Genomic DNA, 19,941 nt, shown 5'->3' with positions numbered 1-19,941 from the left:
AAAAAAAAAAAAAAGGAGAAGACCTGAACAGACATTCTCCAAAGAAGACATACAAATGGCCAACAAGCACATGAAAAAATGCTCAACATTAGTAATTATTAGAGAAAGGTAAATCAAAACTACAATGAGGTACCACCTCACACCAGTCAGAATAGCTTATCATTACTAAGTCTACAAATAACAAATGCTGGAAAGGTGTGGTAAAAGGTAATCCTCCTACACTGTTGGTGGGAATGTAAATTGGTACATGGAAAACAGTATGGCAGTACTTCAGAAAACTAACTATAGAACTATCATATGATCCACCAACCCCACTCCTGGGCACATATCTAGACAAAACTTTCATTGAAAAAGATACATTCCCCTGTGTTCTTTGCAGCACTATTCTCAATAGCCAGGACATGGAAACAACCTAAATGTCCATCGACAGATGAATAGATTAAGAAGATATGGTACATATACACAATGGAATACTACTCAGCCATTAAAAAAGAACAAAATAATGCCATTTTTAGCAACATGGATGGAACTAGAGACTCTCATACTAAGTGAAGTAAATCAGAAAGAGAAAGACAGATACCATATGATATATCTGGAATCTAATATATGGCACAAAGGAACCTATCTGAAGAACAGAAAAAAACTCATGGACTTGGAGAACAGACCTGTTGTTGCCAAGGGGGCGGGAGTGAGATGGACTGGGAGCTTCGAGTTGGTAGATGCAAGTTACTGCATTTGAAGTGGATAAACAATGAGATCCTTCTGTATAGAATGGGAAACTACATCTAGTCATTTGTGATGGAACATGATGAAGTAAAAAAACATGAAAGGAAGGATGCACCTTTATTGGGAAACAGAAAGTCATTAGCCCAGTTTTTGGAACACATTTATGTAAATCAAAGAAACCCTGACAAATGAAAGTCTTAGAGCTGAATGAGCCCCTTTACTCCACTTGATCTATGAGGATAAGAGGCATAAAAAGGAAGAGCATACAGCCTAAGGCTACCCAGTTAGTTTCAAAATTGGGAGGATATTCCAGCTCTTAGACCAGACCAAGACTTTCTTCACGATACCACCAGAACTTCATCTTGACCAGGTGGCATGTAATTGAAGCCAGGAATAAAAAACTCATTCAGTCAGTCATGAAAAAAGGTCAGTGCCACCAGCTAGATGGCCAAAGTAACTTCCAAGCTTTTTTATGATGTTTGTTAGAAGGCTAATCTGGTTTGGCATAAAGACACAATATTTTAAAGTGTGGGGACTGCAAAGTAATAATAATAATAATAATAATAATAAGCTTCTTGATTGAATTTCAGCATTTTCTGCTATAATCTTTCTGAAGTTTCAAAGATTAGAATAGTCATGTTCTCGACTCTCTTAACCTGCCTGGCAGGTCAACTTCCATGTGCCTTAGAGGGATGTAACCATTACTGTTTGATATTTATAGGGTTGCTCCTGTCCTTTCTTCATCAAGGTACAGAGAGTTCTTTTGAAAAAATGACTTCAAACTCATCTTCAGAGTTGATGGTCATCCTTAAAGCAGAATATCCTGGGCATTTCATATTCCTTGGCCATTCTCCGGGGCAATCATACTCAGAAGAAGATCATGAGGAGCCAACAGGTAGTTAGGAAACATTAAAATGAACATTTAATAGCATGCAATTAAGGGAGACAGCTCACCCCTGAACCAGAATATTCGGATTCTGCCCACTAAAGAATTTGCTGCTGTTTCTCTAACTTTAATATGCACTTACTTGAATGCACCTGTCCGAGGAAAGGTCCCTGGGCACTTGTACAGTATTGATAACGGGGTGTGTGCGTCACTTCAAAATACCCAGTTGGGAAATTAAAGATTGAGGTACATTTCTATGATTATTTTCTTTTCAAATCGAGGCCAAAATCAGTTTATATATAGTGACTGTGTCACTGTATCAACTTAGCAAATGTATTATGGGCCTTGTGTTGTGCTCCAGAGGATACTCCCTTCTTTGACCACAGCTTTCTGGGCCATAATATTTGCATGTGTGCTAATATTGACAAATACCTCATAACCTATCATTTTCTTGAGAATTTATGATCCTCTTACACAACACATATCATTGCAGAGGAATCAGGATCACTGTGCAAGCTACGTTTTCTTCATTTTTGTCAGTTGTCAATATCTACTCAAACATGTACCATTTCATGAATTTTGTGCTTACACCTTTGTCCTGATACAAATATCTTGAAGTGTCAGTCATTATTGTTTCTGGAAAACACTTTTCCGTAAGTGATGGAAAAGATCGAGTTTCAACATTAAATACCTTAAATAGTTCCAATTAATATAACTTTAAAATTCTAGAGTTATAATCAATATTTCTGATAACACCTTTAATTCTAATGGAGGGATTATGGTGTTCAGGGGAGCTCTCATTAAATGCATTGTAAATTTAATTCAGTTTTATCAATCCCTGCTAATTCCCAATTTGGCAAGATGTAGCGTAGAATGCTTAGGAATAAAGATTCAAGGTGTTTTTTATTGCCAAAACCTGAAGTCATTTAAAAATAAGGCATAATTTAGTTCCTATAGAACCTATATGGTATTAGGAAGTTATTTAAAATTGACCCCTTTTTTTATTGACATATAGGCACAGACTCAGAGTTCTCCAAGGATACCACTTAAAATTTATTATGCATTCAGCCATCCATCTATTGCTCAGCACAAATTAAGCATTTATGACCAACCAGGAAAAGTGCTAGGCTTCTAGGATACAGTGGTAAATGTGACATTGCACCTGTCTTCAGGGAGATTCCATTTCAAGGAGAAGACAGCATGTAAGCTGACAAACGCCATACAGCAGGACAAGAACCATATGATGAAGAAAAGTATGATGAACTCTAGGAATGCATAGTAACTAGAGAGACATCTAACTTAGCCCTAGCCAATCAGGAAAGGACTCCTGTGGGAAATGTCATGTAAGCTGGAACTTTAGGATAACTAGGGATTAGCCAGGAAACAAGGAACTGGGTGAGTGTGTGCATGAATGTGTCAGTGTGTGTGCAGAAAAGTCTTCCTGAAACTGGAAGTCGTTCAGTATGCTAGAGTAAACCGGCATTGGGTAGAGTGTGTGTGTTTGTTGACAGAGTGGAGGTAAGAAATTACAAGGCTGAGTCAGGAGTTGGGTAATCAACTTTTCTCTTTTATTCCATGCCAAGGACTATGAATGTTATTAAGAGGACAGTAGCAAAATGAAAGGTCTAAAGTCCTGTGGAGAGGGAGGATGGGGAGAGAAGTGGGCAACACTATTAGGTATGTGTTTTAGGAAAATCGCTTTCCAGCTACAGAGAGGCTGCTGGATTGTGGGGAGACATGAGATATACCACCAAGCTGTAAGGTACTGAAACACCAGTAAGAGTTAGTTCTGAGGTTGCTCCTCTGTTCCCCAAGCATATCCGTGGCCTATCACACTTGAGAGACAAGGAATATTTTCAGACAACACACAACTCCAAGGAGCATCATTCCATTTCCAGCCCTGATAGGGTTGTCTTCTCACACAGGGACGACATGGTTGCCCAGGCAAAAGAGCTTAAATATCGTGACGAGTTCACAGTCTATAGCCATTCTTTTTCACAGACACCTGAACATTGACCACTCGTTATTCTGTATTTTGGTTGGCTACATCTTTGGGGAGAAAGACACCTTGCCTTTTATTATAAGGCACAAATAAGGATACATGTATAAACATAACTGTGAAAAAAAATGTTGATACAAAATCCAAGGGAGGATCATTAAGAAATCTTTTTGGAAATAAGATTATTATTTTTAAAATTTTTTCTTTATATGTAGTCCAATTCAGGAAAAATAAAATGTGTAGGCTCCAAACTTGGTTTTTTTTTAGGTAAAAGATATCTTGTGTCCTATTAGAAAGATACCTTTTTATAAATGCATAGTGTCATTTGTGCCTCAGAATATCCCCTTAAGGTAAAGGATTATCATCATTTTCATTGCAAGCTAGGTTTCAATAAGCCAAAGTGAGTTGTCTAGGCTGTCTCGTGCTAATAATAGAATGTGTCAGAGGTGGGCTAGGATTAGTTCATTCCACTCACAACTAAATGCTTACTCTGTGCCGGGTGCTATAAAAGGTTTTTAAGACACAAAGACAAGTAAGATGTGGTCTTCTGCCCTTCCTCATCTTGGGTTTCTTCCCAGGTCTAATATTTTCTCCCTGCTTCGCCCACAATGGGCCAGGGAAGCTGAACCCAGAGCAGCATAAATAATTCAAAGAACCACTCTGTTCCTAGATAGCTGCAGGGGTCAGTGGTTGTTTCACTCTATACTGGGCCCAGTGATTCTCCAACTTTCTATAGGACATGCAACCCACAGTTTCTGAGAAAAAAAAATGCTGAAATCAATTTCTGAGATTTTTATTTTACTGTTCTTCATCACAATGCCTTGCATGAAATAAAAGTTTGCACTTAATATTTGGTAGGTGAGTTTTGAATGACTCATCACTGACCCAGACTCCAGACTCTGAAAACAGAATGTAAACTTTATTGTTTTGCCTAGTATCTACTCTTCAGAAGAAAACAAGTCCATTCAAATATGTAGCTAATAGCATGCAATTTGGATATATGACCATGAGAAGGATTGCCTTACATGTCCCTGGAGTAAAAAGCATACTATAGCCCCTCAACTATTCCCTAGGAAATATATTTCATGTGATGATTAAAAAAATATAACATATTTTAGCAATTTTTATCTGCCATTTAAAAGTGATTGAGATATAAGTATCAATTTTAAAGCAAGTTAATTTGGGGGCAAAGTGGCTTAAAAAAAAAGACATATCAATCAAAGATTGCCAAGATTCATCTCCAGTCACAACTGAAAATTGATTTTATAAAATTAACCCACTCAGCAACAATTTTAATAGCATTTTTGATTCTGCAATTTATCACAGTCTGTGTCGGTGGACTTTTTTTTTTCCCTGAGAATCTGGTTTAATAGAGCAATGAAGTCAAAAGGTAGTTTTCATCTGATGATCACTTAGGCTTAGAAATATGTACCAAAGAAACTCTCTGGGGTTTAAGGCAGGGACTGTCTTAGGCTATGAAATACTAAAGTTAGCAAACCACATTTTCACATCTCCCTTTGTAGTGAGAACCAAAAATGACACAAAATCTATTCTGTGATAATAATATCTTTCAGCTTTTCCATTATTCCCTGAAGATCCAAATATCTGTCATTCTCATACTTGCAAGAATCTCTTTACCAAAGTAAAGCTGAGAAAAATATCTGTGTCCCAGTTTCCACTTTGCAATACTGCTCCTGTCACCCAGACCCACCCCACTACCACAATAAGTTAACAGGAGCCTGTGAAATAAATGGAGACTTTTAGATGAGAACCAATAAAAATACACGTAAATTTTCAACACAAGAGTGTCTTTTGAGTGTTGACACACATTCTTTATGAGTCTCAATGCAAGGACCTAGAAACTGTAAGATTCTAGTCAGAATTGATAGAAGTGGCAACGTTTGCTGGTAAAGTTATCCTCATGCTCAAAGCTGGCATTTGATTTCATGCAACATCTATTAAATTGTTTTAATTGTTAGCATCTTAAAAATTATTGTTAAGTTCCAGCTTTTATTACAAGTTATTTAATCATGAAGAAAAACACCTTAATTGTTAGATTGGTTATAATTCTAAAAAGTAAAATACTAAATCAAAACCCTACTCATTATCAAAGAACCAAGTAAAACAAAAGGAAGATAAGGTATTATACTTCATCAGTGTGTTAGGTTGATGATATTTATAATATCCTTCATCAACGTAGATGTAAAAAAAGATTCTTAAAAAATTTTAGTAAGTCAAATCCAGGATACATAAAGAACATAGGTCCTACAATCCTACAAGGACAAAGCCTGTAAAAACCACTAGAAGAAAATATGAGGAAATTTGTGACTCTTGGTTAAGCAAAATTTTTCTTAAATAAGACATAGAAGAAAAATTGAAAAATTTCCCCTAATTTAGATATTTTCAAAGGACATGTTTAAGAAAATGAAAAGATAGGAGTTCCTATTGTGGCTGACTGGTAATGAACCTGACTAGTATCTATGAGGATTCAAGTTTGGTCCCTCACCTTGCTCAGTGTGTTAAGTATCCAGCATTGCTGTTGAGTTCTAGTGTAGGTCTCAGACATGCCTAGGATCCCGCGTTGCTGTGGCTGTGGCATAAACTGGCAGCTGCAGCTCTGATTTGATGCCTAGCCTGGGAATTTCCATATGCTGCAGTTGTGGCCCTAAAAAAAAAGGAGAAAAAAAAAAAGAGCAAACCAGAACAAACCAGAGATTGGAAGAAAATATTAGCAAAACCTATAAATCTTATAAACCAATTATGAGACAAACCACCCTGTAAAGTAAGCTAAATAGTGGCTAATTTGTGTGTGTGTGTTTGCCTTTTCTAGGGCTGCTCCCACGGCATATGGAGGTTCCCCTACACCAGAGCCACAGCAATGCAGGATCCGAGCCACATCTGCGACCTACACTGCAGCTCACTGCAATGCCGGATCCCTTAACCCAGATCGAACCCATAATCTCATGGTTACTTGTCAGATTCTTTAACCACTGAGCCACGACGGGAACACCTAATTTTTTTTTTTAAATGACAATGTCAAGTGTCATTGAGTGTTGAGAACTCACATACATTTCTTTGGAGACTGCAAAACTGTACATTCACACACACAACATATGCCACAGCAGTCTTCCCCTACATATTTATTTAAGAGAAAGAAAACATATGGTCACACAAAAACTTGCATTCAAAGGTTCATGATAGCTTTATTCATGTCATCTCCAAACTCAAAAAAGCCCAAATGTTTTTTAATTGGTAAATCAGTCAATTGTCGTATATACATACAACCTCATACTGATCAACCATAAAAAGGAATAAATTACCTACACATGCAGCAAAAGTATTATGTTAAGTGAAAATATTAATCTCAAAAGTATTATGTTGAGTGAAAATATTAATCTCAAAAGTATTATGTTGAGTGAAAGAAGAGAGATGCAAAAGACTACATATTGTATAATTGTATTTATATGGAATTTTCAAAAAGGCAAAATTCTAGTAACAGAAACCAGATCAATGGCTGAAGGAACTGATTGGAGTGAGAGAATTTTGATTGTAGTGGGTCAGCAGGCAAGCTTCTTGGTTGATGGACCTATTCTATATTTTGACTGGTGATTGCATAGGCTAAACTCATCAAATTATACACTTTTAGTTGTTGAAGTTTATTTTATGTAAATTATACCTCAATAAAGAGGACCTTAGGAAGAATAAATATTCTGGTGAAGTGTTAGATTGTTGGTATTTAAGTAATGTTAAGAGATTTTGGAGAAATCATAAAGGGCAGACCATAAAAACGTGAAACAAAGAGAAATGGCACAGAATTGAAACGTAACAAGTGGAAGTTTGGCTGTGGGACAATTAAAAAAAAAAATGAGGGAGAGAAGAGGGAGAGGAAGACCAAGCAGTAGCAGTGGGGAAAACAAGGGAAAGGAAGAGAAAGTGGATATGAGAGATCTCAATATTTTCACATAACGAGGTTTGCAAAGTTGCTTTAAAAGCCATTCTCTTGCATATTAATATTTATTGATTCCAGAGGAAGTAAACTGATTCCTTGAAGTGGGCCATTCTTGTTCTTTCCTGCAACATCAGGGAAAATTTCAGAGGACACCTCTCCTCTCTGCCAGTGTCAGAAGCGGGGGCGGGGGGGGGGGGCAACGTTCTGACAATGTTTAATTGTTCTGCGGTTGAATGGGTTTGGGGGAATGTTTTAGAATTAAAGACAAGATATTCTCATTGATGGGCAAGCTTCCGGTTCCACCTGCCCATGTTGAAGAACTTGGAGGAATGGAATGCTTTGCCGAAGAAAAAAAGATATTCAGAAATGGAAATAAGCAACTTCAAAATAGAATGTGATGAAATAACTGATAGAATGAATGACATCAAAGAGTTTTAAAAGGAAAACAGAAAAATATTTTGTAAAGCAAATTTCAAAGAAGGCCTCTATTTCCAAAATAAAATAATTGGTCTTGAGGATGAGCTCATTAAAAATCCTTAACTAACCTCTGGAAATAGAAACCTCAACAGGCAGAGCAGTCCCGAGGAATGTCTCGCAAAGCAGGAAGCTGATGAGAGGGAGCATGAACGTTCAGGGCAGAGATGGGAAAACCAGAAGACGGATGGGGCTATTGAGGGCGGGAGGAATGGAACGCAGTGGGGAGGGGCAGAATGACACAATGATGTTTTATCTCCTAGTGACCACAGACTTGGAAATATTTGTCACAAAGTACAAGCTCCAAGTTAAGGTGAGGAATGGGGTGGAAACAGCCCAACAGCTACCATTGTAAGAATCCATAAACTCCGCTGGTTTACTATGGCACATAAACTTTATTCTCTGCCCCACCCAGTATTCACACTCTCACATCTTGCCCGTTTCTCGCCATTCCTATATATTTTGTGGCCAGAGACACCCAAACACATCTTTTATCCCTTCTCTTATGGCGTTTTTGCCCTTTACTTTGAATGCACTTGCCTCTCAACTGTCACTATTTTAGAAAAACTTTTCCGGAAGAATCCTCAGTCTAAATTATTTTGAGGTGCTGTAACTTATCCAATAAATACCATAATATAATAACCAATATCACCTCTATTGACCATGCATTATATTCTGAAACTGTATCTGTTGCTCTACTCAGGTTATTCCGAATCCTCATAAAACCCAAATAAAGTAAGTGCAATAACCTTTAAAGATAAGCAAGTTGGGGCACAGGGAGCTCCCGTAAAGTACTTGAGGTCACACGCCTGGTAGTAGTGGAGGTTTGAGCCCAGATCTGTCCAATCTAGAGAACACATTCTCTTCTGTTTCACCAGGTCACCTTGTGCAGTAGAGTCTTACGTAGTCTGTATCCCTCACTAGACCGGGAGTCCTTCCAGGTCAAAGCATGACTATTCATCTTTGTCTCTCTAATGCGAAATACGGGGCCTACTCAAGGTTTAACAAATGTTTGATAACATATGAATGAAAGAATGAATGAATGATAAGTGAATGAATAACTGAGACGTTCCATGGTGAGCATGAAAAAAATAGATGGGTTGTGAGTTATGTAACTTAAATATGTAACAGTACTAAGCTCTAAAATTTGAATTCAGTGTTTAACCCTTTTTAAGAACAAATTAAAATAGAACATACAAATGTGTTATATATCAAAATGCAAGACAATGTGACACTATTTTCGTATAAACATATGCTGCCAGTCTACTTGTTTTGACTCAGACCTTGGCAGAAAATTTTCCTGCCATGTCTGGGCCTAGGTTTGAACTTCACTGTAAGTGTATCATTCGTTCTGAAGATGATAATTGGCATATTGACTTGATATTTCTTCTTCTATGGAAATCCCAATTGTTTACATAGCTCTGAGTGACAGCAAAACATGAGGTGAATCATTCGGGCAATGAATCAGCAGTTTGGGAAAATATAGCAACATGATTTATCAAGAATAACCAGCATAATTCTTCACTTTATCTATATGGATGAGGGCTAGACTCTTTCAAAAGAGCCTCAGACAGAAGCATGGGGTAGATTGCATTATTGTTTTCAGTATTTGCCTCCTGTTTCCCTGTAAGAGAATGATGTATCTCGGCTCATTGCTGTCCTCCTCATAGTTATTACATCTTTCCCTGACTTTCTGACTTCAGGCGTAGCCATCAGACTTGCTTTAGTCAGTGGGCTATGAGAAAACACAGATGTTTGCCACATCTAAGCAGAAGATTTAGGAGACATCACCTGCCTCTATCAGATTTCTTGATTTTCCTTCACTGTTTCTGAAAATTGCATGTTTCATGAAGGGGTGGAAATGAGAAGACACAAGGAGCTGAGCCAAGCAGAAGCAAACATAATCACAGTAGCTGCAGCTCCCTCACAAATGCAGATATGAAATTAGCAAGGAATAAATGTTTGTTTTTGTGAACCATTGAGATTTGGGAGAATGTTATACAGCAAAGCTAACTTGATAGATGGAAATTTAATGGAAACAAAAAAGCATTGTTGTGTTTGTTTACAAAAGTGGAAAGAATAACCCTCTTCCCAGTGCCGTATAGAAGTTTGCCCTTGGGTCTCAAAGGAGGACCTCCTATACCCAGAATCTCAAAGAAATCACTCAGCCTTTCTATCAGGACTTCATGCAAACTCCAGGGTACAGTGGCTCTCAGTTTCTTCCTTGTTCTCAAATAGCAAAGCTCAAAAATCAAAACCAAAGCAACGAAAAAAGTCGTCCTTTACCACTTGCCAAAAAATATCAACGCGTATCAATTAATGCAAGTAGAAAACAGAAGTGGTCACCACCTCTTAGTCCTGAAGGTAATTCTGAAATCTATCCGGATATAATCCAAGGCACTCTGCTTTATTTCTTTTTTCTAGATAAGGAAATTGAATCTCAGAACGACTACACTACTGTGTTGAGTTTCCAAAGTTACTGTTTTGGGCTGAATTGTGTCCCCCCCCCCAATTCATAGATTGTAGTCCTAATACCCAGCACCTCGGCATCTGACTATACTGGAGATAAGGCCTTTAAAGAGGTGATTATGCTAAAGAAGTGACTGGCTCCACACCATTAAGGCTATTAGGTTGGGCCCTAACCCAATCTAGTATCCTTGCAAGAGGACATTTGGGCACACAAAGAGATACCATGTAAAGACCAGGTGGGGACATAGCAAGAAGGTGACCATCCGCAAGCCAAGAAGAGAGGTTTCAGAAGAAGACAAATCTGCTGACGACGTTATCTTGGACTTGGAGCCTCCAGAACTATGAGAAAACATTATTCTGTTGTTTTAGCCATCTACTCTGTAATATTTTGTCATGACAGCCCTAGTAAACCATACAGTCATACAATTAATAAATAGCTGAGGTACATTTCAAATTTGATCTGCAAAACTCCAAAGCTCTTTCATTCTAGTGATTTCCTGCCTCTTCTTAACCAATGCTAATTTATTTCTTGTGTATTATCTACGTAGAGATAGGAGTCACCTGCTAACAATAACTAACTTGCATACATTGAGCACTTCCTGTGGGCCATGTGAAGAGGTTTGCATACAAACAGTCTGAGTTATATGATGAGAAGCAAGTAAACTACTGTGTAAGGGGGATCCGTTGTCCTTCCAAGACCTGCTTACCATGCCAGGTAAACTCCACTTCCTGTTGGAAAGATTCGGACTCTACTGTGGATACCCCTTTGACAATTTCCTTTGGAGTCTTGCCTTTATTTTTGTTATGATTCTTATCAAAATTTTGAATTGCTTCTATTTGTCCTCATCTGGATAATGATTTCTTAGATATCAAGGCCTATGTTTTCATTTATTTAGTCTCACTGCTTTGCATAGTATCTGGCATATAATAGGCACTAAATATTTTTTTGTTTGTTTCTCTTGAAGTTAGGCTTTATAGCTGTGTCTTACCATTTCTTACCAAAGAAAATTGACTTGATAAAAGATGATCTGACTTGACACAGTTCTTCATAAATGTATTTCTCCAGGGTGAGCAAAATTCTCCTCTTTCCTTGGAAGAAAGAGATTCACCTCAATGTGTATAGAACATTTTTAAGCAATTTAGGTGGGGGGTGGTGGAAATTTTGCAGAAATACAGAATGAGATGTTAGATGGAAGACAATGATCTTTTTTTGTTTTTTTTAATACATTTGCCCCCTATGTGGACTTTCCTGGTACCATTTTTATTTTCCTTTCAAATTCTACCATTGTCACTCCTAGATGGGAAGCAAGGAGTGGTAATGGTAGATTAAAAAGAATGTTTCAAGGGCTAAGATAGCTTAACACACAGTCATCCTTTGATAAAGATTTGACGAATGAATCATCAGAGATAAATACCAGATTTTCCTTGCTTCTCCTTTGGTACCATAATCGCTTTCCACAACCACCTTATTTCTTTCCACTGCTTCACAGAGTCTTTTTCAGTGAGTTGCCACCTTCACTTTTCCACCTAACCACCTCCAATTTAGTCTTTCTCCCCACTCCAGATTTCCAAGCCTGCCATTGTGCTAACACCTAGTATCTAGGTCATCAGTGAATCTATGTTGCCAAATCCAATCAATGCCTCTCATCTTTTTCAACTTTCAGTGACTTTTCATGCAGTTGACTAGTCCACCCTTCTTGAAACACCTCCTCTAATAGGCTCCTATAGTAGTCATGTCTCTTCTGGTTCAAGAAACAGAAACACAACTCAAACCAACTTGTTTAAACACAAAAGGAATTTATTGGCTCCTTTATCCAGGAAGTTCAAGGAATGATGCTAGCTTAAGGTATCATTGGATCTAAAGATTCAAACAATATTATCAGAAATCTATTTATTTTTCTCTATCTCTCAGCTCACATTTCCGCTGTTATCTTGTTTGTTAGGCAGGTTCACCTCACATGACAACAAAGAAAACTATTAGCAGTTCTAGACTTAAATCAATCATCCTTCTCTTTACTGATCTTAATTAGGGGGGAAATGTTGTTCAGTCTAAAAATATAGAAAACACCCTTGTCTCCTTTCTTTCAATTCCCATATCTAGTTCATCAGCAAATCACACACAATTTATAGCTTCAAATATATTCAAATCCGTCCATCTCTATCTAAGCCATCCTAGTTTCTCACTTATGGAACAGCAACGCCCTACTAAATTAATTTGTCTTCTGGTTTCTACTCTTCCCCTTCTCAAATCTACTTCTCTACTTTGCAGTTGAGTTGATCTTTTTAGCATCTTACTTCATCTCACTAAACATTCCATCTCCTTTGCTATTGCAGAGCCCTGCCAGTCTCCTTTCTGTTCCTCCTGTTGCTAAGCAATTTCTTGTCTCAAAACTTTTGCATTTACTCTTTCAATTGCCTGGGATTCTCTTCCTTCTGCTCTTTGAATTTTCCACTGCTTAGCATGAATATTCTCTCTTTAGAAGGACCTTTCTTTACCCCTCTATCTAAGTTTACTTCCTCCTTAACTCTCTTAATTCATCACTCACTGGAAAGAATGAAAGGTCATGAACTTATGAACTTGCCTATTTTGTGTATCACTAAATTGCCAGAACCTAAGACAGTGCTTAGGCATTCAAAAATTATTTGAACAAAGATCCCCATTTATTTCTTTCATAGAATTTATTAAAGGTCCTTTCTTTCTATTTTACTTCTTCAGTAGCTATCTTTTCTACTAGAATGTAATCTTCATAAAGACATGGTGATCTTACCGTATCTCCAGTGCTTTGTACTTAGTAGGCACTTAATATATGTCTGTTAAATGAGTAGTTGAGACAATGCTTATTAGTGATTGCTTCTTGAAGTTAAGCCAAGACGATCACTAATAGAGCATTCACATTGATTTTCCCACCTGACAAGAAGATATCATACTAATTATGATATAAAAGTAATACGTAGGCCTTGAACAAAATCTGCCATTTGAAACAGAAATTGCAAGTGTAAATCATTAAGACTAAATTAGAATATGATTAGGTATAAATTCTGTAAAGGGGCCTACAGGGACCTTTATAACTAGATTTCTGCTTTCTTGCTCTTTCTAATCCTAGAGGCACCCTATACTTTCCGAGAATACCATTCCCTCATAGCCCTTCCTCTTTCATACCCCAGTGCCTTTTTGCATTTTGTTCCCTCCTTTCCTACAGTGTCACTCCCCTCCTTTCTCTCTTTCTTTCTTTCTTTCTTTCTTTCTTTCTTTCTTTCTTTCTTTCTTTCTTTCTTTCTTTAATAGCCACACCAGAGGCATATGGGAGTTCCCCAGGCCGGAGATTGAATCCAAGCCACGGCTACAACCTACACCACAGCTGCGGCAATGCTGGATGCTTTAACCCACTGCACAGGGCTGGGGTCGAACCTGCACCTCCATGGCAGCCCAGGCTGCTGCAGTTGGATTCTTAACCCATTGTTCCACAGTGGGATTTCCTCCCTCATTTCCTTACATAGTATAATTCCTATTTACCTTAAGCATAAATGTTCCCTCTAGGGATGCCTTTCCCCAGTTTTTGCCTTCCCTTGTTTGTTTTCATAATATTTCTACATAATTTATTGTAACAAAATTGTATTTATATATGCACACGTGTGTGTGTGTGTCTCTCTCTCTGTCTTTTGATTTCTGTTATCTTTCTTTCTTCCTAGACTCTCAATCAAGTTCTGGGACTCTGACTCACTAATTTTTTTTTTAACTTCAGTGATGATTGTGTCACTGGCATATAGTTGGTATGAACAAATGTAGGCAAAAATAGAATTAATGTGGCTATCAAATTTTATCCCAAATGAGCCAGTGATATTTGTTGTAAGAAGTCAACTGAAGAAGCAAAAATAAAATCAATTTATAGTATTTTTATGTCATTTCTAATTTTTCTTCCAGACACACATCAATTCTCTCATTTAACCCTCGTGACATCTATAATAACAGATCACTCCCATATTATACGGCGGCAAAGAAAAGTTAAGTCTTTGGTCTGTGGTCAGCAGCTAATAATTGGTATTAAAGAAAAAACGTTCATCTCTTGACTCTCAGCCACACACTCTTTCAGTTGCATCAGGCACACATTTTCAACATTGATTCAAGATAGAATCATTAGTACTTGTATGGATATTATAGTGATTCTAAGAAAAGGCAACTGGTAACTGATAGGAAAAATAATATTCAGTTTGAATTGTAATCAAAGAAAAAATTGTAAGTTTTTCCTTATTAAATTAGCACTAAAATAATACTGTTGGGGATGTGTTAAGATGAGCATTCTTTTTTTATTGGTAGCAATAAAAATTGATTTAAAGTTATCCTGTGCAAAGTAATTTGGCTGAATTTTGTAAGATGCTTAAACCCTTTAAACACCTCGTAAATCCACTTTTTGGAATGTATAATTCTATGAGACATAGCTTTATGTACAATAATGTTTATTATAGATAATACAGTATTGTTTATAATAGTCGTAAAAATTGAATCAACCTAAATATACAACAATGAGGAATGATTCAGTGCTTTGAAGTCTGAGAGCATTTTATGATGACAATAATTACATTTCCACATCACTTTTAGTCACAGGAGAATCCTTACTCTATAAGGTTAATTTTAATGAGATATGAAGTATCTTCATAATCCCATACTTATAGAAATATTCAAATATATTATATATATTAAATGCATATAGTATTTTTCTTTTGTTGGTCTGACAAAGGGAATTTTAAAATTACTTATTTGTATAATAGAAAAAAATAAAGGAAAACATAAATACTTTCAATCATGTTCAACACATAAAAAGCTCTAAAACACCATGGGCAGCAGCCCTACTCTACATGGCAAGTGGATTTGAATAGTAAAAAAAAAAAAAAAAAAAGTCTGATCTCCATTTCGTCTAGAAATTTTGATTGCTCATTGAAACTGAGGTTGTTTCCATGGGGAAAAGAAGGGTCAAGTCATGGAGCAAGTGGGGTGTCCCTGGGACCTAAGGAGGCAAGAGGTCAGAAGAAAATAGGCGAGAAACTTTTAAGCTGTACTGGAAAGCAAGTACCCATCTCCCTAATAACTTCAGATGACATTCAGAACAGAAATTTTCACCTGAACCCTCCAGTGTCCTATGCTTCTTTTCTTATTACCCTCCACATTCTCCCATCTTATTGGTGTTTATTTTAAACTTAGATTGTTTAATGACCACGGAGTGTGATATCTGTAACTTCCAAACGTGCCCCAAATGTTTGTGCTTATCGCTAGTCAGCTCTTGAGAGTTTGTGGAATTGAATTAGATAAGCATTCCAGTCAGGTTTCAAAGCAGGAGAGATGATGAAAGCAGAGTTTGGAGAACGTAGATGTGGTAGCGATATTTAAAATAACTCATGTTCAGAGAGGCTGAATTTAGACAGTGTAGTTGAATCAGGGCTAGAGGGGCTTAGGTACAAAAGGTCCTTTTAGGGTGGGCTCCAGGAATGAACTAAAGACATGTAGCCGTTAATACCTCGTGTGGCACAGATACCAGCCAGAAGAGAAGGTGGCTGAGCAGAGGTTCTGGAGGGCCCATAAAAATAGTCTGGTGTAAACCCTCAGGCTGCTGGATGGTGCAAGGTTGTTCATGGAGCGTTGTTCCAGGAGACAGATCTCAGCAGTCTGGGGATAGTGAGTAGCCAAGGGGACCAGGACAGAGGTAGATGAAAAAATTCAACATTTCCAAGTCAGTACATATGTGGAACTACACACCACCCGATGTCTGCCTTGGATAGAAAGAGTGATTGTATTTGGGAAAAATGAGTTAGGAGAACTTAGCAACTAGTTAAAAAACAGTGATGGGGGGGGGAAGTATTAAAGGAGCTTCTAGCAGTTACTGAGGAGAATAGTGTTCCTCTTAACGAAAGGAGGAATGGAGCCAGTTTTGATGGTGAAACATGTTTTAGACACGTTTAAGTTTGAGATGACAGTAGGACATCTAAGTGGAACTAGTCAAAGGAAAGTCGAAGGTGTGTGACCGGTGGGAGGAACTAGCATTTGAACATGCTAAAACAAAGAGTAGTTTCCATCTAGAGGCGTTTACTTGGGAAGCTCAAGGAGGGAAATCCGCTGGAGTTTGCAAAAAAGAGGAGGAGAGATTTTAGCAGACAACACCATGGATTGCTCAACCTGTGGGCATTGGAAGGGTCATTGTCTTCTTTCTATTTTTCTGGAGGTTCCATATTTTCTGCAATAATCATGCCATTTCTTTCATAAATGAGGAAAATATTTACTTCTAGACCTGGTTTTATTTTCACCAAATACATTAATAGAGCAGTATACCTAAAAGTAGGATCTAAATTATAGGGATAGCTAATTTAAATGATTATTTTGGGGGGGTCCAGACCTAATAAACCAAGATCTCAGTAGAGGGTGCCCAGGAATCTGCATTCCTAACAAGCTTCCCAGAGGACTCTTCTGCAGAGTGAAGTTTAAGAAACCGGTGGCCCAGAGGATAGCAGACCTGCTCTCAGGAGCATTTCCTTCTGTGCTGGCATTGATTCCAATCAATGACCATGCTTCCATCTGGGGCCTGGGGCCTGGCTCAGCTTCACCGAGCATAGAGCTTTCTTGAATTCCCAAATTCTTTTCAGATTTTACCATGTTCCTGACTGAGAAAGATTAGTCAGTCAACTATTCTGGTTAATGTGTTGCAGGTAGACTTAGATAAGTCAACTGGTCCGTTAAAATCTTCGGCCCTTAGAAAGATAAAGTTTAGAGGGTTTTTTCTTCACCTGTTATCTTTTTCCTTAAGTATCATCTTGATACAAAGTGACTCCTTTATTCCTTGATTTTCTCCAGCGATATTAGTCATAAGAGGTGCAAAAACAGGCCTGGTATATAGAAACATGCTTTGTTGAAAGCAATAAGGTGACCTCGCAGTTGGAAGAGGACTGCCTGCCTTTGAGGAAAAAAATGATCACTGTTTAATGACTTTACCTTCACACAGACAGATACCACACACACACACACACACACACACACACACACACATCCCTTCCCTGCACACAGCCATTGTCCAAGATCTATTATCCCTCATAGTAACCTAAGGAAAAAAATATCAAAAATATAATAATGGCATTTCTTTCTAAAAATTGTGGTAAATCATTAAAAGATATGTTATTCCTGCTTGGAAAAAGATTTAAATACAAATTTGCAATAGTCATTAAAATGTATAAAACCACTCTTTTTGGGAAAGGCATTTTTTGTTAAACTAGGTTTCTCTTTTTTCTCCACTCAAATGTACATGTTCTCTTAAAGATTAAAACACTTTTTGAAATTGTATAATTGGAAACTAGATGACAGTATGGATATCACACATTGGGCCTTGCTAGCAAATAGTGATAAGGGTTATCTTTTAACCCTGATGCCCTCTAGCAAGATCAGAGCCAAGTTTATACATTCCCAAACAGAACCAGTTGGCTGCGGTATCCAGCATGCGGTAATAATGAGGCTAAGGTCGGGGTTCAGTTCCAAAACAAGCTGGTTAGCGTGACAAGAGGAATGACCTCCCTAGCCAGGCTGCGCAAAGTATTAGTCACCTAGGGATTTTTTTTTTTTAATCTGTTTGTATTATGAATTTCTGGGCTTTCTTCCAGACCAACAGAATCAAAATTTCTATGCTTTTAATGAAATCCCCAGGTAATTCTTATGCCATTCGGGATTTGGGGATCAATAACCTTCTGTGGACTCGGCCCAAGCAAGAAATAATCCAGAATGACTGCCCGGAGGTCTGTGCAACACAAAACTGCAATGTCTAGGAGTTCCTACTGTGGCTCAGAGGGTTTAGGACCAGACACTGTCTCCGTATGGATGTGGGTTCAATCCCTGGCCTCACTCAGTAGGGTAAGGATCCGGTGTTGCCACAAGCTATGGCAGTAGGTCACAGACATGGCTCAGATCCATTGTTGCTGTGGCTGTGATGTAGGCTTATAGCTGCAGCTCTAATCCAGCCCTGGCCCAGGAACTCCACATGTTGCAGGTAAATTCTAAAACTCTGTCCCTTGTAGAGGGACCTGCAGTATGTCCAGTAAGTTTGTCTTGCACCCATGGATTGGGCTCCTCTGGATAAGCCATGAGTATATGAAGATTTCAGTTCTTAGTGGTAAAGGGCAGGTCCGCTATCTTAAAAATCGCTTTCTTTAATGCCTCTCTTCATGCACCTTTCACTGAGTTTTTAAATGTCAACCGATAGAATTCATCTTTCCTCACACAACTTAAGACACACAGGAGAAAGCCCCTTCCACTCTGGGAAGAGGACATCAACTTCAGTCCTCAGTAATACTCTGCTCTGAGAATAGAGGCTGTTTGTCCTGAACTTCCCCAGACATGCTTCTGGAAGAAAGAGAGAAAGGATATAGTCTTTGGAGAGTTTGGGAGGTTTTTATCCACTGCTGTTCTCTTCAAACACAAAAATCAGTCCTTGGCTAAGTAAGACCAGAAAAAAACCAAGAAGGTCCTGAGGGCAATTGTGAGACCAAAATAAATGCTAAATCTGCGCCTCTGCTGAGAATTTGTATTGGAATAGAGCGGAGGGGCTCAGGGGCAGTGTGTACTGACCAGAGCAAAGGAGAAGCCAGAAAAACTGGTAAATGGAGTAGAAAGCAAAACACCAGCAAAGTCCATGAATTTTTCACTTTCTGATTAGCTGTGCTGAGTTAAAGCATATATAATCTGTATATGTTGTTATATTTCAAGTCAGCAGATAGCTCTCAAAGTTACACAAATGCGGAGTTCCCATCATGGCTCAGTGGTTAGCGCATCTGACTGGCATCCAGGAGGACACAGGTTCGATCCCTGGCCTTGCTCAGTGGGTTAAGGATCTGCAGTTGCTGTCAGCTGTGGTGTAGGTCGCAGACGTGGCTCCTATCTGGCATTGCCATGAGCTGGCATTCCCTAGCCTGGGAACCTCCATATGCCGCAAGTGAGGCCCTAAGAAGACCAAAAAAAAAAAAAAAAAGTTACACAAATGCATGGAGATGGGGAAAAATCCATTTATCTTAAGGCACAAAGTAAAATTCATCTTTTTTTTTTCAGTTTCAAAGCTTTTTTGTTTGTTTAGTTTAGGTTTGGAAATCTCAGTTTTAAAAGATTCCTCCCACCTTTGAAGTATTAACTCCCTTTCTGTCAGAAATCAGACATGTTAACTCCTCACCAGCAGAACCTTAGGACCTACCCCAACAAATACTTCCTTAAATGCAACACAACCATTTCCACTGTTATCTAGCTAAATCCAAAGCCAATGAGATCTGCCCTTGCAAATTTTGGCAACTATAGTTGACATTTATCTACCATCCAGTCTGTTACATATTTTGATTCTTTTTTCCTTCTTCTTTTTTTTTTTTTTTAAGATAGGCTTTCTTTTAATGCCTCCTGTTTAAAAGCTAGAATAGGTCTTGGGG

This window comes from Phacochoerus africanus, chromosome 7 (genome assembly GCF_016906955.1).
Source record: "Phacochoerus africanus isolate WHEZ1 chromosome 7, ROS_Pafr_v1, whole genome shotgun sequence".
Lineage (NCBI taxonomy): Eukaryota > Metazoa > Chordata > Mammalia > Artiodactyla > Suidae > Phacochoerus > Phacochoerus africanus.
The sequence above is the reverse complement of the archived record's forward strand: the minus strand, read 5'-3'. Positions refer to the sequence as shown.